Source organism: Manis pentadactyla, chromosome 10 (genome assembly GCF_030020395.1).
Source record: "Manis pentadactyla isolate mManPen7 chromosome 10, mManPen7.hap1, whole genome shotgun sequence".
In the NCBI taxonomy this organism is placed as follows: domain Eukaryota; kingdom Metazoa; phylum Chordata; class Mammalia; order Pholidota; family Manidae; genus Manis; species Manis pentadactyla.
The window spans coordinates 11,111,186-11,136,123 of record NC_080028.1 but is presented as its reverse complement, the minus strand read 5'-3'; the positions used below and the strand labels follow the sequence as shown (position 1 = coordinate 11,136,123).

General features: G+C 46.6%; 1 protein-coding gene across 2 annotated transcripts in view; it reads right to left on the bottom strand.

Moving 5' to 3' along the window:
* Positions 1-14,465, bottom strand: part of MYH9 (myosin heavy chain 9) — an 87,398-nt gene extending 72,933 nt beyond the window's left edge. Inside the window, exons 1-2 of one of the 2 annotated variants that reach the window (XM_036891454.2) lie at positions 14,247-14,465; positions 13,104-13,247 (exon numbers count right to left, since the gene is read on the bottom strand). The gene's annotated coding sequence lies outside the window, so the exon portion shown is untranslated. The remainder of the gene's footprint in view (positions 1-13,103; positions 13,248-14,246) is intronic. The other variant, XM_036891453.2, reaches the window with a different exon arrangement.
* Positions 14,466-24,938: the final 10,473 nt, after the last annotated feature.

The window sequence follows — 24,938 nt, the reverse complement described above, 5'->3', positions numbered from 1 at the left end:
TTGGGCCACACTATCCTGCCCTGGCACAAGCCCCTCCCCTCCCAAGACAAGTGCACACACCCGGACTTGTACACAGAATGAAGTGCGCACACCCCAACTGGTACACCCGAACGTGTATACACCCCTCCAACCCTGGGGGATGTGGCTGACGTCAGGGCAGGATGTACTCCAGAGTCAGGATGACCTGGAAGTGGGAGCCGGAGTCTCCACTCACAGGGGGAGGGAATCTGGGGAGGTGATTTAAACATTCTGAACCTCCCTTCATCTGTAAACAGGTATCACAAAGCCCCCATCCCAGGACTGTGCTAAGAGCCCTGGGTGCTTTTCACAGGAGAGCTGACTAGCCCACAGGGCACCCTTGTGAGGTTGGGGCTATTAGAACCCTGTTTTGCAGATGAGGAAACTGAAGCCCAGAATGGCTCCAGGGCACACCGCTGTACCTCAGAGGTATGCCCTGTGGCTCCAGGACCTTTGCACCTCCCCACTGGGCTCACAGGCTCTAGGCATGCAGTGAGGCTGTGCAAACACAGAGCATCCGGCAAGGCTCACAGGAGTTACACAGCAGTGAGTGATCTGTCCAGAAGGGGAAGGAGCCCAAGGGCACCCCCAATCTTCCCTGTCACCAGAAACCAAAGCAGAAATGGTTGGTGAGACTGTTTCTCCTGTAAACTCCTTTTAACCTGTTTTCTCTAAAATAGGAGTGTTGGGAGGGGAGGGGTGCTTATCTACCCCACCTCTCCCAGCTGACCCCTTCACATCCCACTGAAGAGTCGGGAATTTAATGGGCCTGTAGTTGTGACTCCCAACCACGACCAATTTGGAATGTCCCAGGTCCAGGAGCACAAAGAGGGCCTGGTAAAGCCCCCGGAAGAGCTTTGAATCCTGCCCCAGCCCCTGATCTTTGCTCAGGTCCATGACAGTTTTACATTCTTCAGATTCTTGTCTGAAAGCCAGGAGGGGGAAGGGAGAGGAACTCCACTATTTCTACCTAAGGACAATTAAAGCCTATGACTTGTTTTAAAAAAGAGGGCCATCCTTTTCCTCCAGCCACTCTAATACTATGGTCTGCCCGAGGTGTGTGATACTGCAAAGGTCTGCACACACAGAGCTGTACTTACTACCAGAAAGTGCCCTCGGCCCTGTGTCCCCAGAGTGTCCAGACCTCAAGGACACCAACACTCTAGGGCACATAGCTTGTAAGTGGCAGGGAGGGACACTGCCAGACCTTCAGTGTCAGCCTTGGAGGCCGCTGTCGATTCCATCCTCTCTGACATGAGGCTTGAAGCAGTAGCCAAACAGTTTGCAGAACTCACTCCAGGTAGGTTAGGAGGATGGAGTAGACAGCGGAGGTGAGAAGTCACAGCACGGATGGGGCCCTGTGAATTCCACAGAGCAATTGATCCCATAATAAGGCATCTTCCATGAGCACTCGGCAAGCCACAGCCACCTCCTTTCAGCCTGGCAAAGGCAGGAAACAGTTGGTGGGCAGCAGAGCCAGCTCCGGGAGAAGGCAGGCGGGAAACAGTGAGCTGGTGGGCTAGGAGGCGGGTAGGAGGGGGTGGCACTGGAGAGCTGAAAGAGAAAAGCTGAAGTATCCTGCAGGAACCAGGCTGACCAGGTTTCACACACCTGGCCGCCCACCCTGCCCACTGCCCACTGACGTGTCTCAGATGGAACAGGGAGGACTGTATCTTACACCTGGTGCCACATGCCAGCAAGGCACTGGGCCTCGATCACCACGGCTTTGAGGTTGTGTACAAAAGCTTGAAAGTCTACGTATCCCCACCTTCACAAACATTATGTTTGTGGGATGAGAAGGCAGGAGAGGCAATGAAAGCAGATAGGGCAAATAATTGGCCTGAAAATTAGAGGAGCAGGGAGAGGATCTGAGATCTCTCACCTGCTACCTGGGGTTAGGCACTTAGGTTCTTTAAGCCTCAGTTTTCCCAATTATAAAATGGGAACATTAATACCACCACCTTCATGGGACTGGGAGACCCTAATTGCAATAACCTGAGCATGACTTCAAACTTTGTAGTGATAGAAAAAAGATTAAAATAGGTTATTTTAAAAATGGATAAAAACAGATATATTTATAATAGAAAGACTGGCACTGTGCTGGACAAACCATGTATAAATGAAACATAAACAATAAACGTAAACTTTATTGAGCATCAAAGCCCCTACCCAAAGAAATAAAGCCTCTATCCAAGGTCACACAGAGAAAGCGATGGTGATGTTGGACCAGGGCCTGTTTGACCCACACTCAGGTATGAATGTATTTACTTGTTTCTCAATCATACAGTAAGTGCCTATCATGGGTTAGGCATGGTGCAAAGGTCCCAGCAGCAACACGTCTAATAGGGAAAGCGAGACCAGCAAGCAGGCCAGCACAGGAAGTGCTGAGACATCCCCGGTACAGGTAGTGTTGACAAAGCAAGGGAAGCTGCACCTGGCAGCCATCCACCACTTTGGGAGCTACAGGCATTTTAAGTTTATAGTTCTGCACCAGATTCTACAGTGTTACTTTTTGCTCACATAAGAACCATTTTTATGGCTCATCAGAGGTGAGAAACCATCTCCAAAAATGCTCGGTCCTCAAGAACTAGGTGGGGTGCGACCACCCCAGTGAGGAAGGCAGAGCACCCTAGGTGCTGGGAACAGCTCAGGCAGCCCCATCCTGGCTCTGCTCGTGGGCACAGCCACCATAACGCGCCTCGATTAGAGTGGAACTCAGGAACAGAGAGGATGAAAGTGGGAAAGAAGGAAAAGGACATGGCATGGGCAGAAGGAGAGGGTATGGGACTGGCATTTATTGGGGATCCACAATGAACTGTGTTTGCAGAGGCTTAGTGCCTTGCATACTTTAGCTGCCCCAAGGACACCTGGAGACAGGTTCTATCAGCCATATTTTACAGAAGAGGAAACTAGGGCTCAATGCAGTTAAATAACAACTGGCAAAGTGCTGGAGAGCTTGTCCCTCACACCTGGAGGAAAAGATAGAATGTCCCTGGATTCGAGGAGCCTCTGCTGACCCACACCCACTCCCATCTCCCCTGTTATGGATTCTGTCACCTACCCCAACTCACATGTAGAAGCTTTAACCCCCAGTACCTCAGAATATGACTGTATTTGGAGCCAGGGCCTTCACAGAGTAATTAAGTTAAGATGAGACCATTAGGGTGAGTCCTAACCCTATCTGACTGGTGTCCTTATAAGTGGAGGGAATCTGGACACACAGGGAGACACCAGGCATGTGCACAGAGGGAAGAGAGTAGCCTTCTACAAGCTAAGAGACCTCAGAGAAAACCCACCCTGCTGGCACCTTGATCTTGGACTTCTAGCCTCTAGAACTGTGAGAAATCAATTTCTGTTGATTAAGCCACTGAGCGTGCGGTACTTGGTACACACCCTCACCTGACCATTGTTCTCCCCAGCACCAGACCACCATCCGCCCTGCCAAGGGCAGCTTGTCTGGTTCTCCCATGAGAATGTAAACTGCAGACTTCCGTTGTTTTATTCAGTCATTTATCCCCAGCACCTAAACAGTCTCCAGCACACAGCCAGCATTTGCTGCATATTTAATGAACAAATAAACTGAGTGAAAATGGGATTTTAACTCAGCTGCTGCCTCTAGAGCCACCCACCCCCTTTCCCACACCCCGCTGCCTCCTTCTGCTTTATCGGATCCTTTATTCCATGTACCCACATCTTCTGCCTCCAATATAAGAGCTGGTAAATAATTAAAAATAGTATAAATTGAAAGATACCTCTAAACTATAATCACCACCAAATAGTATTGTAAACAAGGTGACAGATGAATAAAAAAGATAACAAAGGACCCCCTTAGCCATCAGGGAACACTATAATCTACCAAATGCTGAAATCCCACTGAAACTTTTTTTACCACTAATTTTAAGTCGATACGTAAAAATATAAGGTTAGGTTAAGGTTTAGGGTTTGTTTTGGTTTTCTGAATGTGTGTTTTATGGAGGACATTGAGGACTGTGACAGAAATTCTCCTAGTCAGACCCAAACAGTCTGGTACTGATCCAAACCAGTAGGAGGTGATTTGCAGGCTGGAGAGGGGCTCAAGGAGGTCACCAAAACCTGAAACGCAAACAGGGCCACAGAAGTGTCCTAGTGACCACATCTGGAGCCCACCCTGGCCCTCTCATTCCCTTCGTAGGTGGGGTGGGGGATGACAAGCCTTTGGCTCCTTTCAAACAAGAAAGGACTTCTCTCCTGCTCTCTAGGAAGACAGTAGAATTCAGGTCAGGCTCCCTTGAGCCAGGAGCTGGGGTTGGTGGGGACAGGGACAGTGGGAAACTGAAACACGAAAGGAACACTGGTATGCCATTTATTTATCTGGAATGAATGAAAATACTATATTCCAATTTCTAGACCCAGACCACCCATCTTCTCCCACCTCGCCCAGCCCAGTCCAAATGACTCCCTTACTACTGTAAACATCTTTCAGCTCAAAAGCAGTGGCAAGGATTCTGAAACTTCCTCTTTACAACAAAACTAAGCTGTTGCAACTTGTTGCTATAATTCACCACCCTCTCCAGGAGGCCCTGCCACAATGGAGCCCAAGTGGCCATAGCTTTTCTGAGACCACCCCATCCCCTGCCTCCCCCTGCCACCCCCATCCTCGCCTGCCGCCTACCAGTGGTCACTGGGAGGCCTCTCAGTAGGGCTGGGGGTGGGGGATCATTGTCTGACTATTGACAAGGTCCCTTGGAGCCTCTGCCCCCTCACTTCCCTGGCCTTACTGCATGAACCATCCTGGAGGAGGGAAGGGTTTGGAGATCTTCCACCAGTGAGCCTAGAAAGATCTCCCAGGGCCATGTTCCTCAGTTTTCTTGCCACTAAAGACTAAGTGGTTTTACCTATTTTCTATCAACTCAAACAGGGCATCTGAGCTGCCACCTTCTCCTGGGCTCACCTCTACCAAAACCCACAACACCAAAGTAGAGTGATTTTTCCCTGGGTCTGGACCATGAACCCCTTGAGGGCAGGGCCTGTGACATCTCATTCACCCACATCCTAACCACCTAGCAGTTTCTGAACTAGAACCAATGTTCAGGATATATTTGCTGAATGAATGAATTTCTAAAGAGTCAAGAAAACCCAAGGAAATTTCTAGCAATATAAATAATGGTTCTCCCCCTCAAGTGGACCATAACATTGCCTTTAAATAATAATTGTGGAGACTGTTGCAATACTGGGAACTTTATATTACAGTATTAAGCCAGAACACACAAGTGTATCTGTTTTGCTTACAATTGTATACAATACGGTTACATGCACAGGAAACCCAGAATGCAAACAGTGAATGGAGTAAGGGGCAGATTCCCTTCTTCCCGGTTTTGTAATTATATTGTTTGGGCTATAAACAATGACCCTGCCCCCCTTCCCTTTCTTTTACTTTAGAAAAGGAACTGATTCCAGTAACATGTCTCTCTCAACATTCCATGAAAAATCTCATCCAAAGTCCTTCAGCTGGGATCAGCATGCCGACCACATAACCAGAGAGCATAGGCAGAATTCGCAGCAGCCACCCAGAGGCTCAGGACCTGGGAGTAGAATCTCACACTCTCACATTTCCCAAGAAATGCACAAGGAAGCAGACTTTAATGGACCATTGGGCTCTGTAAAGGCCTGGGGCACTAGCTCCCTAAGAGGACAGGATATCTCTTACCAGCCCTGCTGACTCACAGGGCCTTGGCCACCTGAATCACCCCCGAGAAAGCTCCGCCGGGAGTCTGAGCAACCTAACAAGGTCCCAGCCCTGCTGCTCCACATCCCTACCTCGCAGTCAATTCAGATCCACCTCCCAGAGCCCTCCAGGCCCCCTTCCCAGGCCCCTAGCCCTCTGTATCTGGTGGGATACCATCAGCTCTTAGACAAGGACCCCCCTCCCTTTACCTCCACATTCCCAGCACCCGACCCGGTGCCAGTGCACAGAGTAAACTCAGAGGTCGGGTAACTGAATGATGGACAGATGCACAAGTGAAGGAAGGAACACATGCAAGCCTGTAAGTAGGCTGTGGTCAAGAAGAGCCCACTAGTCAAGATGGCAGCCCCCGGCTGCCTGGCTCCCCAGTGAAGACCAGCCAAGGCCTAGCCAACAGCAGGCAGGCATAGCAGTTAGGATTTACATTGTCCAGCCACAGTCTTTTTGCCTGCCTCCTTAGGAAAAACTGCACACATTTGAAAAATGGCTGGCTGAGGTGAAAGGTGAAGTGAGTAGCCAAGGCAACACTATGGAACTAGCAACCCCACGCTGAGCAGCCAACTGCACTACAGGATGGGAGCCCCATGCTGCTCGGCCCAGCCCTCTGCTCCTTTCATTGATTCTCACCACTAGTGAGGGAAGAGGACTGAAGGACCCATCCCACCCCTCACTGGAGTAAGGAAACACAAGCCCAGGAGTAAAGGGCATCTATAAGGTCCCACAGGGGTCTAGAGTCAGAGCCCCTGCACTTGAATCCTTGCTCAGCCTCCTTGTCTACACAATGGGGATAATTTCCCATCTCATGAGATAAGGAAAGAATTAAATGAGACAATGCCTGGGGAATGCTCAAAAAAAATTTATCACTACTACTACCATTACTAGAGCTGGGACTTCAACCCAGATATCGTGATTCCCAGGCCTGATTCCAGCAGAGCCTCTTCCTTCCTTGCCCACCTTCCCCATCTTCCCTCCTCCTCCAGGCAATTCTAGCCTCCAGGAAGCTGATTCAAGATGCTCAGAAATCCCCCGTCCCTCAGGGTACACAAGCCTGCCTGAAGTCACATCTCTCTCCCAGTGTCCACAAGCCCTACCGGAGGGCAAGGCTCCTGAGGACAGGGATGGGCTCTCTGCCCTGCACCCCTACTGAAGCCCCACCAAGCCCAGCACAGCGCTGGCCACACTGCAGGAGCCCGAGGAGTCTTTGATGACTGACTTGGTGAAGAAATTTGGGGTCAGTATCTTCATACCCAATAGTTGGTTCTTAAATACTCGAAGACAGACAAAAACTTTAAAATGGCTCCCTACCACCACATTCTTAACCCAGGGAGTTCCAGACAAGAACCCAGCATCTGACTGGTGTATAATGGAGAAATCACCACAGGGCAATCTGTAGCTTTGGCTGCCTGGGCCTCCACGTCCCAGGCTTCCATGCAAAGGCCCCAGAGAGACCTAGCCTCCACCTGGGCATCAAGGAGTAGGAGGCCACGTGCCAGGCTCCAGGTGAGAGCCCTGCCTCTGACCTCCACGTCCTCTCACTGCGCAGGGGGTTCTAAAATCTCCGATTCCAGACCAGTTAGATCAACTCACCCAAACGCCTCGTCTTTATGTTTATCAGACAGGAAGCTGCCTCCTCCAGCCCAGTGACTTAATACAAAACACAGGAAGCACACGAACAGCTTTTGAACACAGACGACTCTAAATAAAGGTGCCTCTACAGGCTTTGTACCAGCCTTTTTTCCAATGCTTACACCAGCTCAGATCAGCGTTAACAAACTGAACTGTACTGTGTGGTCAGAAAGGATGCAAAGGTTGCGGGTCTAGAAAACCTCAGCATCCAAGCCCAGGAAATCTTCTAGCAGCTTCCTCAGTCATCTCAGTAACACCTTGTCATCAAGGGACAGGTTTGTTCAATATGTTTTAAATAATCAAAACCTGAACATGTATTTCCTACCACCCTAGGACAGATGATGTCGGTGATAAGAAAAAGGAGGGAGGGGAGGAGGAAAAGAACTGGACCACTTTACATATATTTATATGTAAATTTTAAAAAGTCTAAAAAAGCAGGCATCTCTGTTGCAGAGAGGACATCTGAGACTCCAATCAAGCAGACGACTTGCTAGAAATCAGCACTAGCTAAAGGAGAGGAAAGCCGGTGCGGCCCTCTGAACGGCCCATCCTGCTGCCTGGCACCACCCCAAGTGAAATACTGATTTTTGAGCTGTGGGAATTTTCAGCCTGAGTGGCTCCGTCCAACTGGAAGAAGTTCAGAGAAATCCATAACTCTTCCCACTCCATTTCTTAACCCTAGTACCCCTACTCCCAAAAGAGAAAAATTTTAAGGTGTGGAAGAACAGTCTCTTGAGGAACAACTCAAGGAGGTTAAGTATGTGCTGCTGGGCTAAGCAGCGTATAAAATGGCCAAGAAAGCAATGATAATTTAAAAACACTTTTAAATGAGGCCACATGATTTTGGGAGAAAGGTACGGGGTGGAGTGGGGATAGGGGACAGTGAGAACAGGGGTCAAAGCTTCCTTCTATCAGACCCCAGGATGAGTTTGGGCGACCACATCTCTACTGGGGGTGGAGGCGGGGAGGGAGATCGAATCATCCCTAAGGCCCCTTTCAGCTTAGGCAGTCTGTAATTCCAAGTAAATCGGTAAGAAGGATTTTCCTGTTGTCGACTTTCTTTTAAGCAGGGCTTCATTTAAAATTAGAGTTAAAAAGGAAAAGAAAACCTATGACAAAGGGGCCCCAAATGTGAATGTCCATGGAGGTGAGAGGGGACCCGCCCCTTTTCCCTCCGGCCAGCACTACTGCTAAGGACCCGTGAAGACCAAGGTCTCTCAGAGGCACCAGGAAGTCACTGGAGGGTGGGGAAAGATCAGCTACACCTTCGACTTCCCCACAGGCCTCAGCCCAACCTGCCCCAGCAGGAAACCACACCCTTCAGTGGCAACTTCCGGAAGGCCCAGCAAGCCTCCCTCCAGCCACAGCAGGAGGATTCCTGGTGGAGCGGCCAACTGGGCCTGAGAGGAAGACAGCCACTGAAGGCACCGCAGTGGGAACTGGAGACAGGCTGGGGAGGAACTCCCAGGAAGGCCTCGCCTTCAGCCAAAGCCCAGCCAAGAGCCTCTTCTGGGCCCCCCTGCTCAGGCCCGCCCGTGCTGTGTCCCATGCTGGGTGCTGAATCACCTGGGGCTTGAGAAACAGCTTGAAAAACTAGTCAGCAGAATGGGGGCCTGAGAGACTCCAATGGCAGCCTAAGTTACTTTTTAAAGAGGCACGCATCAGACGCATCAGACGCAAGGGGACAGCTCCCCTCCTGCTTCACAAAAATTTGGTGCCACTGAAGCACGAGGGACAGGTGGGGATGGGGGGTGGCAGATACAGGCCAGCATCCAGCCTTCAAACCATCCCCCCATGTGGTGGCAGGCCCATTTTAGAGGCTCATTTTGTATACCCATGTGTGACTCACACCATTCCTCCAGGAGGCCCAGAGGCTCCCTGGCAAGGACACAGACCTGCCCTGAGACCCTGCTGGTGTCTTCCACTGGCTTCACCACAGAAAAGAGCCAACTCAGCAGTGAGCAGGGCTGGCAGCTTCTCCCGTACCCACCATCATCCGAGGCTAAAATGGTCTCCTAGCCCTCCAATTCAAAATACCCTTCTGATCACATTTTTGCAAGAATTTGGGCCTTTCCACTATTAATACATAAACCACAGGCCAGATCTCTGAGGGACAACTGTGATGGAGTGGGAAGGGACACGCTAGTGGCTGCAATGACCCCAAGTTTAAAAGAGAACCCACAAGAATAAAAGTCTAAAAGTCTGGTTTAGCCTAGTGGTCAGGGAGGACTTCCCAGGAAAGGACAGCATATGATTTGGAGCCACCCAGGAAAAGGGTATCCTGAAATACTTTCCAGACACATAAGTGTGGGCTTCCTTTTCTTATCAGCAAAGAAAAAGCAATCATCTACATCTCCCAGCATATAAGGGAATGGATCAGAGTAGACCACTGTTGAAGGGTTACTCTGGTGATAATATGGCATCTTGGAAGAGAAAACTGGGCCCAAACTATTTCAACCACAAGAGCAACTCAGTCCATTATGAAGACCCTTCCTCCTCCCCTGCTCACAGGAGGCACTCAACATGCAATCTGAAATGTAGAGCAATGCATTTCAAAGTTGAGACCTACAAGATTGGCCAGCTGTTCACTGATTTTTATAGATAATAAAATTAAGAAATATTTGAACTTTTGACTATGTAAGGGCAATACATATAAAAAGTCATTTGGTGAAAAGTAATGCTCACCCACTCTCCTGCTTCCTGGGCCCTCTCTCTCTAGATGTAACCATTATTACCAGGGTCTTGGTAACTTGCCATGCACAGAGCCAGGGTAACATACCATGTTTAACCAAAAAGGGAGCACCGTATACACTACTTTCCAACCAATTTTTTGCATTTACAACATATCTTGGAGAGCATGCCACATCAGTACATACAGATCGGCCCCATCTCCCTAAGGGCTGCCAGGATTCCCACTGTACAGCTAGCTGTGCCATGATTTATTTGACTCTTTCAATGGATAGTTTCCTCTTTTTCTATGACAGTGCTGCAATGACTACATCAGCCATTTTTTTCCACATTTGAGTTGACCTGAGGAGTGATTTCCTAGAAATCAATCGTGAGGACTACGCTTTGACAGATATTGCCAAACTACCCTCTAAAACAGAGTTGTTACAACTTACACTCCCATCAATAGGGCATGAGAATGCCAAGAAACTGGGGCATTTTGGAGAAATTTAAATTACTGAATTCTTTGCTTTCCCAGGCACTCTCATGCACTATTGGTGGCCACATAAACTGGTGTGATGTCTTTGTAGGGTGACACAGCAGTTTCTAGCAAAATCAAATGTTCTCCCCCAACCAGAGTCAGAGCTGTAAGCCAAGTCTCCAGACACTCAAGTCCACTGCTGTTTACAGGTCACCACTTGGCTATCTCCTAGATTACGGGAAACCACAGTTCAGAACTAAAACCACAGACAGTTTGTGCACCTCCTGCCCGGGCCAGGGCCCTGAAAGGAGGTTACTCAGCACAAGCTCATCACCAAGTGCATCCAAAAGCATCAGCAGATGAAGATGAGCCCCCAAACCACTGAGGCTTCATAATTCACAAGCTCACAGCCACATACACACCTTTTTAGAAGCAGAAAGAGTGCTGAGCAGGGGCCAGGAAAACCATCTCCCACTCCTCCCCGTCCTCTCACCTGACAACCCAGGGAGTTAAGACTGATAGTTTATATATTTTCTTAAAAACTTACATAGCCACTATATATGAGGCCCTTTACATACCTTTTTACCTTTCATTCTCACATCTAATCCTGCAGGGTAGATACTATGATTCCCATAATACAAGGGGACACTGAGGCTCAGGGAGGTTATGTGACTTGCCTAAGGTCATGAAGTTAGGTAAGTGGCAGGGTCAGAATGTGAATTCTGCCTAGCTCCAAAGCTCACCACTCTTCCCTACAGTCTGTAGATGCTGTAGGTCACACAACCACCACTTTCCAGGGGGCAGCCAGGGTTCCAAGCCGTTGTCACCAGAGGATTGAGCCCAGGGGCTCAGCGCACCAAGGGTTAAGGCTGAGAGGCAGTCACTCTCTGGGGCTGCACAAAGGGAAAATGCACTTCCTGTCCCTGCAGGCAGAGATGTTGTGTTATGCTCAGCAAATTAGGACGTTTGTTTAATTAAGACGACACACAGATTTTGTTATTCTAAATATTTTTGGAACACGATGCTTGGGAGGAAGCTGTCAAGGCTTGGATTTCTTTTTTTCTTTGCTTTGGGTTTCTCTTTCTCTCCCCCGCCCCAAGAGAAGGGTAAGGCCAGGCTCAGAGGGAAACAACAGCCAAACCCTCCTCTCCTTTTGAAATAAAGATGTCAAGCTGGTAAGGGCTGTCTTAAGTACTTTATTGAAGGATTAGCTAGAAGAGGAAGTGAAGAAAGCACAGCTAGCCTGGTTTCTAGCAATACCACCAGGCGACACAACAATGCTGCATTTTTTTGAGCATGCTTTTCTCCTTTTAAAAAGCCAACAGATCTTTGTTTTGTGTTTTTTTCTGGAGCAACAACAGGCAAAAGGCAAGCTGTGATTAACACGCATGCTTCATTCTGCAAGAGGGAGTTGTCCCATCTCCAATCCCTTAGGTTAAAAAGTTTAAAAATAAACAGAAAACCAGAGCCCTGACCCTCTCTTTCCTCTACCCTCATGTGCCCTTCAGACAAGCAGCCCCACAGAATACACCTCTTCGGCTGACCTTCCCCAAACTGAGCCTGCCAGTCCGGGTGCCTAGCTCTGCCCAGCATCTGGATAGGTCCAAAGCCACTGCCAGGACTTGCTGAATGTGAACAGTAGAGAGCTCTTTAGTGTTACCCCGCAGCCATCTGGGGGGCACAGCGGCTCTCAAATTACACCAAGCAATCTCTTGACACTTTTAATTACCCCTCAATTATCCACTAAATGAGTCTTCACTTTCCAACACCAAATGATTGCCTCAGTTCTCCAAACCTGCAATGTGCTCCTTCCTCAAGGCAGCTTCTCTCCTCGCCTCAGACACAAGCGGCCCCTCTCAGAATTTCTGAAGTCCTTTGTCTAGAGCATGGTGGGGACACACATCATAGGCTGCCTTTGCATTTCAGCCATTTGGCCACTACTTCCCCTCGAGGACTATAAACATCTCAAGGGCAGGGGCCCTCTCTGGAATCTCCCCAGGATGGGCTGGCTCCTTTCTCCCAACCCCCATGACTCACAGTACTTTTCTGGGGTCTCTGTCATCTTCACCTCACATTAGAGTCATCTACAGATTTGTCTCAGCACTCCCCTAAGTGCCCGAGGGCAGGGGCCAGGTCTTACTCAACCTCACCCCCACCACCACCTGGCTGAGTCCTGGCACAGAGAAACCAGTTAAATATTTGCTCAATTACACATCTGTGTACCTTCCCCTACCCCTAGCAGCCGTGTATATAAATTGACTAATATTAATTGAGTGATTGTCTAAAACAGCCCTTAAAGCCGTCTCCCTCCTCACCAAAAAGGGAATAAACCACCAGGTGAGATTATCAAACTGGGCTCAATCGGTGGACTTAGAAATGGCCACAGTGTTGCAGGAAGGAGCTAAGGTTCTCTTCCTCTTCAAGTTACTCAACAGTTACTTTGAAATCTTGTTAAACCCAGAAAAGGGAGCAGTGAACCAAGAAGCGGCTGGGCTTCTCCATTACCCAGTGGGGAGAGGCGCCTGGGACTGCCCAGAACCTTTCTCCGTACACCCTCCGAATGCCGCCGCAAACAGCCCTGGCACTCACCCTGTTCCCCACCTCAAGACAGCGGCAGGTTGTCCTGGAGAGTATTCCGTTTCCGTTTGAAACAACTGGGCTCTCTGGAGGGATTAGAACCGGGGTGCAGGCCCGCCGTAGGCGTGGCCCCAGGACAAGACCGGGTGAGGACCCCTGCACAAGGAAGTAGGGGGAGGGGAGTGTAGAAAACCCCGGATCTGTCCCAAACAGGGGCAATGCAATAGCCCAGGTCTGGTCCTAAAGGAGCAGGATCTAGCTCCCCGCTTCTCGCCCGTGCCCAGGGTGGGGCGGCCCCAGGTGCGCTGGAATCAGGTGCGCGCCTGTACCGCGCAGATGGCTGCGGGCAAAAACCAGGCCTTCCACTCCCGGGTAGCAGAAGCGAAGAGTCACTTCAAGGGGCGTGGGGGAGGGGGTCTTTCCCGCCTCCTGGTCGGACCAGCCGGGTCCCCCTTCCCCACTCACCCACCCACACCTCTTCTCGTCCCCCTCTTCCGCCCGACAGTCCGCAGAGTGAATGAGGAAGTCGGGTGCATTGGGCGGAAACTGAGCCGAGTGCAATGTCTGCGGCAGGATTGTCCGATTCTGACTCAGTAGGACGTCCTGACAGCTGCCAAACGGTCCCCGCCTGCCCGTTACCTCAGTTTCGAAAATGCCTGGAAACTTCCAAAGGAGCCGCTGCCCGGGTCTCCCACCTTCCCCTTACCCGTTCGGGTCCAAAGGACAGCGGCTGTCCCGAAGGGGTTAAAAAGTTTGCCCAAGTTAGGCACTTGGCGAGGCGAGGGCGGGGCGCGTGCGCCGGCAGCAGAGGGAGGTTCGAGGCTCCCGGGTGCCCCGCAGTGAAAACGCCGGGCCGGACGGTGGAGGGAACAGAGGGTTTCCGGGGAGCACCCGGCCGCGAGCCTTCCCCTGCTCCCCCAGGCCTCGCTTCCAGCGGCGCCTTCCTGAGCGGCCGCGCATGGGTCCCGGCGCCCTCCGGGAAGGATGCGGTGCCCCGGTGCGGCCCCGCGGCATTTGCGCCCTCCCGCTCCGGTCACCGGTCGCGCCGAGGCCGAGAACCACACGTCGGCCCTCTCGCCGCAGATGCCGCGCGTCCCGTCGCCGCTACCTCCGCCCTTTTGCCCCGGGCAGGACCGGCCGGTGGGGCTCGCTCACCTGAACCTGGATCTGCCAGGGGGAACAGGCGCTGCTTCTTCTGAGAGGGCTTTGTCGAGCGCTCGGGCGACGGCGGGGAGGGGCGAGCGGGCGAGGCGGGAGCTGCAGCAGGTCAGCCTCGCTGATCCTTCCGTGCCCTGCCCAGGAACCGCGGTGATCTGCGTGCCTCACCGCACCCAGCTCAGCTCCTCGCCGCCTTCCCGACCCGCCCTCCGGCGCCGGCTCCGAGGCGGAGCCTTGAATTTTTACCCCGCCCCCTAGCCGTCTCACCCACTCCAGCCCGCTTCCGGCCTTGATAGACAGAAGCCTTGGCCTGTGGAAAATTGGTGGGTGGAGCCTCTGAGTAGAAGGGTGGGGATTCATCCTCCCCATCCGCCCTCACCTCCACCCACTCCACCTTCCGAGCTTCCTAGGCGGGAGCCCCGCCCTCTAGGGCGGGCCCAACGAACAGCCAGGTTCCAGGAGGAGGATTGACTCAGAGAGAGTCCAATCAGAAGGAGGAGGTTCGCCGAGGGCTCTGGCCAGGGTTTGGTGCATTGCCGAGGCTGGGGCGAGGCCAGGCGGGAGCAGACTGGGAAGGGCTTGGGTTCTGACACTCCGCCTCTCGAGCTGTTTTCCCTGTCCCATGTTATCCTACCAGAAGAACAGCTATTAAGTACCATATATGGGAAAAATGCTATTTTACATAATTATGATGGCCTGTGGGGGTGGCATGCACTCAGTCCCGGATCTGTTGTGGGCGCCTTGGGTTCAGTTCCTGACCTTATGATTAGAATAGGCGCACTGCCCTTTTTCAGCCTCCAGATCTTTGTTCAAAAAGGGTTCCCTCCGCCTGAAGTGCCTTTCCAAGCCTCTTACCTTCACGTGATTAATTCGCACACCTCTCAGGTATTTGTTTCAAAAGTTTTCTTGATTTTGTTTTTGTTTTTTAGGTAGGTAAAAGGCACATTTTTTTGGTTACCGCCCATTGCAAGAAAATAAAAACTTTTTTTTTATTTTAAAAAGATTTACGCTTATTTTTAAATCCAATGGAATTTATTTTGGTTAATAAAATTTTTGTAATAGTTGTCCACACACCATTTTCTGCACTGATCTCAAGGTACCACCTTCATCACCTGTCCAACTCTTAACTATGCTTGGATCTTTTTCTGAGTTGTATCCATTGATCTGTGTGTTCTTGTGCCAGTTCCGCAATACTTTAATGATGTTAGCTTTATAGTACATTTTATATCTAAGAGGGCAAACTTCTCATTACTCTTTTCTTTTGGAATGTTCTTGCTACCACAACTAAACTATTTTTCCACATGAACTTCAGATAAAATTTACGATCTGAAAAAACAAAACTGGAAAAAAGATTTTGCAACTCTGTCAAAGAATTGTCAACAATATATAAAGAGCTCCTCTCAGTCAATAAGAAAAACTCCAAATACTTCCAAATACAAGTGGCCAGAAAAACTACAGACAATTTTTTAAAAAGAACCATAAATGGCCAATGATTATTTTAAAAGTTAGTCAGCAGAAATGCAAGCAAAACAACACAGGATGCCGTTTTTCACCTATCAAATTAAAAAAAAAGAAAAAAATTCCCACTGGTGGCCAGGTTTAGATACAGGTGGGAAAGCAAATTGATCAATTCTCTCTGAGAATTCACCATATAAAAAAAATTGGAAAAGTGAACAGATACGGGTTAAAAAGTTCTTTGCAACATTGTTTATATTCACTATTAGAAATAAAAGTACAATATGTTATAGGAGATTGAATAAATTTTGATATATCCATATGTTGAAAATACCCAGAAAGTCATTAAAACTGTATTTAGATTTGTATTTACTGATTTAAAATATCCTAAGTGAGGAAGAGTGAATTATAGAATGTTATTACAGCAAGATTTCAGTTATTTTTGTGCAATGTTTGTGTCTGATTTTGTGTGTGTGTGTGTGTGTGTGTGTGTGTGTGTGTGTGTCTCAGAGAAGAGAATGAGGTTTAAAAGGCATTATATGAAAGTGTAAATAGGGGTTATGTCTTGGTACAAGGACTGTGACTGATTTTCTCTTTTGCTTATCTACATTTCTAACCATATATTACTTGCGTGATTTTATCAAAAGTGGAAGAAAATTACTCTTTTCTATGTCACCTCTTCTAAAATGTCTTCCCTGCCCCGTCAGGATGTGCTCCCATATTATCTTGCATTTATCTCCCTCAGAGCACTTACACACTAGATTTTAATTCTCCACTTACTGCCTGATTCCTCTGCCAAGGCTAGAAGCTGCCTGAAGCCAGACAGGGGCAGAGCTAACACAACCCCAGTCATAAAATGGTCCTAGTAGGTGCTTGAGCAGTCCTGAAAACATCTATTGCTTTATTTGTAAAATGGATATCATTACTGGGCCTGGTCCAGCCCAAGGACTGCTGGGAGGAACACAGGAAACATGGACCGAAAAGTGTTTTCTAAAGTGCTAAGCAGTGTGTACTTACAACAGAGCATTATTGATAATGATCATTTCCATTTTCCTCACACCCCGAGTCTCATAGCATCACTGTCTCCGGGAAACTAAAGGTACTAAGGAGATGGAAGGCCTCTGTCAGCCAACCCCTGATTCTCTCCTTCCTGTCCCCTAGCCTAGGTGCTTCCCTAAGGAAGCCCTCCCACTTGCTATCCAGCCTAACCCTCCTCTATCTCCCCAGAACCTGTGACCTTGATATTTCACCTATTTTGTCTGAGTATTAAAATAGTATTATAGTTGGTATTGAAAATACTAAAAAGTAAAATTAAAATCACCCATAACCTTACCACCACAATGTAGCAACTATTAACAAACCTTGTTATTTCTTCAGATCTTTACACACACACACACACACACACACACACACACACACACATTTAAAATAAAATTCAGAGATCCACATACATACTGTCACCTGATTTATTACAAAGGTGCCACTGAAAATACATGGGGAAATGGTCTTCTTAATAAATGGCACTAGGTCAATTGCATATCTATATGTGAAAACATGAATCTTAGCCCTACCTTCATACCATTGATGGAAATAGTTTAGGATGGATCTGAAACCTAAATGTGAAAAGTAAACAATAAAACTTCAAGAAGAAAGCACAGGAGAATATTTTCACGACTTTGAAGTAGGCAAAATTTCTTAAACACGATACAAAAAGTATAAACCATAAGAAAAGATTGTTAAATTGAACTTCATTAAAATTAAGAACTTCTGTTCATCCAAGGACATTTAAGAGAGTGAAAAATCAAACCACAGAATGGGAGGGAAAAACTATTATATATATAGGACAAGTATCCAGAATTTATCAAGAACATCTATGTTAAGAAAAAGACAACCCAATTTTTTTCTTAATGGGCAAGAATTTTTTCTTAATAGGCCCTATGTAAGAGAAGATATCCAATTACCCAGTAAGCAAATAAAAAGGTGCTAAACATCATTAGTTATGACAGAATGCAAGTTAGAAGCACAATGAGATATCTCTATCCCCAAATAGAATGACTAAAAATAAGATACCAGATGTTAGCAAGAATGGGGAGGTACTGGAACTCTCATAAATTGCTTGTGGGAATGTAAGTTTCTATAGCCACTCTGGGAAAGTGTTTGGCTATATCTACTCAAGTTGAATATACATACATACCTATGATCTAGTAAGTCCACTTTTAAGTATATTCCCTACAGAAATGAGGGCTTAGGCCCCAAAAAAGTATGTACAAAAATGTTCATAGTTGCTTAAAATAGCCAGAACTAGGAGAAAACTGCCAATGGTAAAATGGGTAAACTGAGTATATTTGCACAATGGACTATGAGACAGGAAGAAAAAAGAACAATTAAGTGTTATATGTAAAAAGCACAAACTCATACCCATGAACCAATGAATAGAAAAATAAAATGAGGCAGTTTCAAACAATAGAATATTATTCAGCAATAAAAAAGAATGAAGTACTGATACTTGTTACAACATGGACAAGCCATGACATTATGCTAAGCAAAGGAAGCCTGACACAGAAAACCATATGTGGTGATGATTCCATTTATATGAAATGTCCAGAATAGGCGAATCTATAGAGACAGAAAATAGATTAGTAGTTGCCAGCGGCTGGCGGGAGGAAAGACTGGGAAGTTACTGGTAATGGGCATGAAGGGTTTTCTGAGGCAATGAAAATGTTCTGAAATTAGATTGCAGGGAAGGCTGCACAACTCTGTGAATGTACTAAAAAACTACGGAATTGTATACTTTAAAAGGATGCTATATAACATAACTCAATGAAGCCTGTTTTTTTTTTTAATGAATGAATCTCACAGACATACTACTGAATGAAAGAGTTTAGATACAAAAAAGTAGATATGGTATGATTCCATTTATGTGAAATTCTAAAACAGGCAAAGTCAAACTCTAGTGACAAAAGCCTGGAAGGAGTTTCCCTTTGAAGAAAGTTAGTGAATGGGAGGTGGCCTAAGGCAGACTTCGGGAGCGCTGGAATGTTGTATATCTTGATCTGGTTGGTGATTACACTGAGTTTACACAGTAAAATTCACTGATTTGTTCACTTAAAATTTGTGTGCTGTACTGACTCTAAATTATACTCAATACAAAACGAAAATAAGATACATTGGATCAAAATGTAAACAATTAGTGAAGATGGATAAAGGGTACGTGGGAGTCCTTTGTACTGTTGCAATTTTCTGTAAGTTTGTAGTAACATAAAATTAAAAGTTACAAATAACATAAAGAAAAATACAATTTAAATACTATTTATTTCGTTTTGGATTGCTGCTAAGTATCTTCTCTTCAACATCTTGGCAGCTACACTGCCTATAAACATATTTTGGATCTTCCTGTCTTAAACCACAAAATGGACTGTTATCCAAAATAGACAAAGAACCCTTAAAACTCAATAAGAAAAAAACAACAGGGTTAAAAAATGGACCAATGACTTTAACAGACACCTCACCAAAGAAGATATACAGATGGCAAATGAGCATATGAAAAGATGTTACACATCATATGTCATAAGAGAAATGCAAATTAAAACAACAGTGAAACACCACACCTACTAGAATGGCCAAAATCCAGAACACTGACAACACCAAATGCTGGAGAAGACATGGAGCCACAGGAACTCTCATTCATGGCTGGTGGAAATGCAAAGGCACTTTGGAAGACAGTTGGGCAGTTTCTTACATACTCTTACCATATGACCCAGCAATTGCATTTCATTGGTGTTTACCCAAAGGGGTTGAAAACTCGTGTCTACAGAAAAGTCTGCAAACAGATGTTTATAGGGGCCTTATTCATAATTGCCAAAACTTGGCAGCAACCAAGATGTCCTTCAGTAGTGAATGGTTAACTAAATTGCGGTACAGCCAGACAATGGTATATTACTCAGTGCTAAAAAGAAGTGAGCTATCAAGCCATGAAAAGTCAGGGAGGAATTTTAAGTGCATATTACTATGTGAAAGAAGCCAATCTGAAAAGGCTGAATACTGTATGATTCCCACTATATGATATTCTGGAAAGGGCATAACTATGGACACAGTAAAAGGATCAGCGATTGCCAGGGGTTGTGAGGGGAGGGGAGGGATGAATAGGCAGAGCACAGAGGGTTTTTAGGGAGGTGAGAACACTGTATGCTACTCCAGTGGTAGATACATTCCACATTCTCCCCTCCCTCTTGTCACCAGATTTCTCCAGAGAGGAAACGGCCCTCAACTACCTCACCTTACTCTCATTTGCTTTTGGCCCCTACTTCTCTAAAACCGTCCCTCAGAGCAAGCTGAATGCCTCCCGTAGGTCTTGCCTTCCTAGACAGCATCTGAAACTGCTCCACATCCCCTCCCCTGAACACAGACTTTCGAGAAGAGGAGCCGGTCGCCTTCCTTGCTCTCCCTTTGATGATTTCTCCCCAGCCTCATGGCCAGGGTGGACCTGCAGCTGGACTGAACAGGTTGGGTCTGCGTCTGTTTATTAAAGGTAGTGTTTCTTCCTGTTGGTTGGTACCTGCATTATAGCTGCTGTTAAATATTTTAATAGCACCTCTACCAAAGGCTTACATTTATTGAGTATCATCCTGTTGGCAGGTACTGTGCTAAGTGTTTTATTTAGGCATTATCACATGTAATCCCCACAATGACACTGTGAGGTTCAATATGGATAATATTCCCATTTCACAGATGAGGAAGCTGAGGCCCATAGAAGTTAAGTGACTTGCCAAACTCACACATCTACTAAGTGGCAGAGCCAGACTATAGCCCGTGTCCATGCAACGTCGGAGCCTCTGGGCTAACCACTGCACCATGGTACCCACCATGCTCAGCTCTCCTCTCTACTTCCTTCTCGGTCTAAACCCTCTTTCTGGGGCTTCCAACCCACTCCCCCACTTTCAAATATTACATCTATGAGAGTGGCCTCCAAATTCATATCTCCAGCTCCAGCCTCATCCTGATGTTCAGTCTTTTTTTTTTTCATTTGTTTTTATTGTGGTAAAATACATTCATAACATAAAATTTACCCTCTTAGCTGTTTGTAAGCATGCAGCTCAGTGGCACCAGGATACTCACACTGCTGTGCAGCCATCCCCACCACCGACCCCCAAAACTCTTTTTCATCTTGCGAAACTGAAATGCTATGTCCATTAAATACTAACTCCCCACCGCCTCCCGCCTCACCCCAGCTCCTGGAAAACCACCCTCATGCTCTCTGTCTCTGTGATTTCGACTCCTCTCAGTCTCTCACTTATGTAACTGAAATCATACAGTATTTGTCTTTCTGTGGCTGGCTTATTTCATTTAGGATAATGTCCTCAAATTTTGTCAATGCTGTAGCATGTGTCAGAATTTCCTCCTTTTTAATGCTCTGTAATATTCTGTTGTAAGTATAGAACACATTTTGTTTATCCTTTCACCCATTCATGGACAATTGGGTCGCTTCCACATTTGAGCTACTGTGAAAAAGACTGCTATGAACATGGACGTACAAATATCCCTTCTGTTTTCAATTCTTTTGGATACATACTCAGAAGCAGAATGGCTGGATCATGTGGTAACTATGCTTTTAATTTTTTTAAGACTCACCATACTATTTTCCACAGCAGCTATTTTACCTTCCCACCTACAGAACACACAAGCATTCCAATTTCTCCACATCTTCACCAGCACTTGTTATTTTCTGCTTTTTTTCCATAATAGAAAATTTATTCTTGACAAAAGAGATACATACAACAGGAAAATAGGTGACATTTTTCTGTTGTTTTTAGGAGTGGCGATCCTGATGAGTGTCAGGTGGTATGTCGTTGTGGTTTTGATGTGCATCTCCCTAATGATGACTGATGTGGAGCATCTTTTCATGTGCTCATTGCCACTTGCACGTCTTCTTTAGAGAAATGTCTGTTCAAGTTCTCTGCCCATTTTTGAATCAGGTTGTTTGTTTCGTTGTTGTTGAATTTCAGGCATTCCCTATATGTTCTGGATATTAATCCCTTATATATACGATTTGCAAGTATTTTCTCCCATTCTCTGGGGTGCCCTTTTTACTCTATTGATAGTGGATTCTGATGCACAAAAGTTTTTCATTTTCATGTAGTCCACTTTGCCTATTTTTTCTTTTGTTGCATGTGCTTTTCTCTCTTTTTTTTTTTAATCAACATAACTTTTTTAAAACACTAAAACAGTACATCTTAGACTAGGCATAGTATATATCTTTGGAAGAATATACAACAAGTGAGTAACATTGATTGTTCTTAGAATTGAGTGATTCAGAAATAGGAGTTGGAGAATTTTCACTGGAAAAACCTTTCATAGGGGGCATTACGATTAGCATGTATAATGAGAGTGGGGCACGGGGAGGGCTGTGCAACACAGAGAAGACAAGTAGTGTTTCTACAGCATCTTACTACGCTGTTGGACAGTGACTATAATGGGGTGTGGGGGGGACTTGGTGAAGGGGGAAGTCTAGTAAACATAATATTGCTCATGTAATTGTAGATTAATGATAACAAAATAAAATAAAATAAAATAAAACCTTTCATATCTCTTAGATTTAGACTCATATGAATGTTTTGTTTATTTAAATAAATCAAATTTAAATGTGAAAACATGTACAAATTATAATATAGATATAAAATAATACATACTCATGTTTTAAAGTCACAAAATATTTTAAGAAAATACAGAAAAGCATCGGAACACCTATAGTTCTCTTACCCAAGATTCTCGGGCTTTTTCCCTAACCTTCAGTGTCTCATGATGACTTGGTTCTTGCCAAACCTGTCTGTACACCTGACTTCCAGCCCTGCTCAGCTTCCAGCCTCTCCACGCCAACCAGACTCAAACCCAGAGGCCTCCCTGTCATCCCTCTTCCCTGGCTAATAAGAACATTAGAATTATTATTAGTTCATTACTCTTCACAATCCAATTGTTATCAGTACTTCTCCTCATTTTACAGAGAAGAAAAGTGAAGCACAGAATATTAAGTAATTTGATCAAAGTTGTTGAGCTAATAGGTAGTGAGATGGGATTTGAACCCAGATATGCTGGCTGCACAAAGTCCCAAACCTCTCATTTTCCGGCACTGTCTTGGTAGAGTTGGCCCTGGCCCTCGAAAACCCTAGAATACATTCTGCCTTTCTCTAGCCCAAGAACCTTTCCAGTGCTTTCTGTGTGAAACCCTAACCCCTAGGCTGGTATCCTGAGCCCCATGCAATTGTTCCCAACTTTTTGGTACGCCCTGTCCTCTGCAGAGACCCATAACACCAACCACAGCCATTCACTGTGCTTTGGACCTGCTTTTTCTATGTATTGGCCACTGTCCACCACTGCTTTCATGCTTCCTCTGATGATTCTGGGCCCCTAAACTCCTATCCATCCCTCAAGACCCTTGTCCACCTCTAGAAAATGACTTCTTCCTCTGCCTGACCTATGGCATGTGTGCATCATTCTGAAGGTGCTTTTCCCCTTCTGTAGTGTGTCTGTCTCGTGCAGCCTGGTGAGAATCCAGACTCAGCCACTTAGTGAACCTGTCTGTGCCTCACTGTCCTCGTGTAAAATGGAGATGTTTGCAAAATCGGGTTCTTGTGAGGATAATATGACTTAATATATGTCAAGCACTGACAATAGTCAGCACAGAGTGAGTGCCCAAAAGTGTTTGCTGTTATTACGGTAATTACACATCTTCCTATCTTATGTCCTCTAGGTAAAGTTCATTTTGCATCATCCAAATATTTCCTGAGGGGCTTATAATTTGCCAGACCCCATGCCAGGTGCTGGGATTCAGTGACTGACAATCCGCAGTCTCTGTCTGATGATGTTCACAAAGGCAGAAAACCTGGGCACAATGCCCAGCAGGGAGAAGATACAGACTGTGCGGTACTCTGAGCAGCTCCGTGTCAGGGTAGGAAGTGTCAAGGAGGCAGGAGTACAGAGGAGCAAGGACGCACTGGGGGAAGTGGGATTCTGGACCTGTAGCATGGCAGCATCAGCCTCATCTGTGACTTGTTAGAAACGCAGGGTCTCAGGACCCAGCCCAGACCCACAGAATCCACACCTGCATGTTGACAAGCCGCCAGGCAACTCATGTCATCTTAGAGTGTGACAGTGGGCTTAGTCAGGAGGTATCCTTGGGTCCTGCTGAGAAGTTTCTGCTCCATTGAACATGTGAATCCCTGGGGAGATTTTAGTTAAATCTCAGGAGGTGAGTCCTGAGCATCCATATTTTATAAATCTGCTATTCGTACAGCAAATGATTACTGACCACCAACGACATGTTCTCCACTACGAGGACCACGCCTTCTGCATCTCTGGAATGGCACTCGGGGCCCCTCTCACCAGCATGCACTCAACAAACACTATTCCATGAATTCAGTGCAATGGCACCTGTGCCCAATTTACATCTTCGGTCTAGGTCGCCACACCATCACTCAAAAATCCAACTTCCTCCTTCCTCTTGGGTCTTTGAGTGAGCTAACTCCTCAGGGAGCCTCTCAGATTCCCCCGCAGGGCATGGATGTCCTCTGTGCCCCTGCGGCACCCTCCTGTAAACACAGAAACTGGGTGTGTGTTCAGGGAGGGTGTTCAGCCCTTATCACCTCTGGATTTACAGGTCACAGGGCTGCTTCCCTCCAGCCTCTGCACAGACAGGCCTTTTCTAGGTTCTGAATGTGGGTGGGGGAGGGCATAGCAAGAAAGACCATACTCAGGAGGCTCTGAGCTCGCCGTTCACCCGAAAGCAAAGGGGCCTCTCTCCTCTGCCTCATTTTGCTCCTGTCACAGCACCTTCAGGCCATCAGCTTACCTGCCTCCAGACCAGGAGGCCAGGAGCTTCCTAAGGACAGATCAGAGTTTTGTTTTCACTTGTATCCCCAGGACCTGGCAGGATTAAACGTTTGTAGACTGAATGAACAAATAAACAAGCCAATAAAAATTTTTTAAAGAGTATATGTGAAAGCACAATGCGACCGCTTGGTAATACAATTATTCATTTGTGTTACTCCGTAGTATCTTACCACTGATGGGTGCTGGAGAACAAACATCCATGCTTCCTTTTTTTAAAAAAACAGTTTATTGAAATATAATTCATATACCATACATTTCACCCAAAGTATACCATTCAGTAGTTTTTAGTATGTTCACAGACTTGTGCAACCATCATCACTACTTCATTCCAGAAATTTCATCACTCTGAAG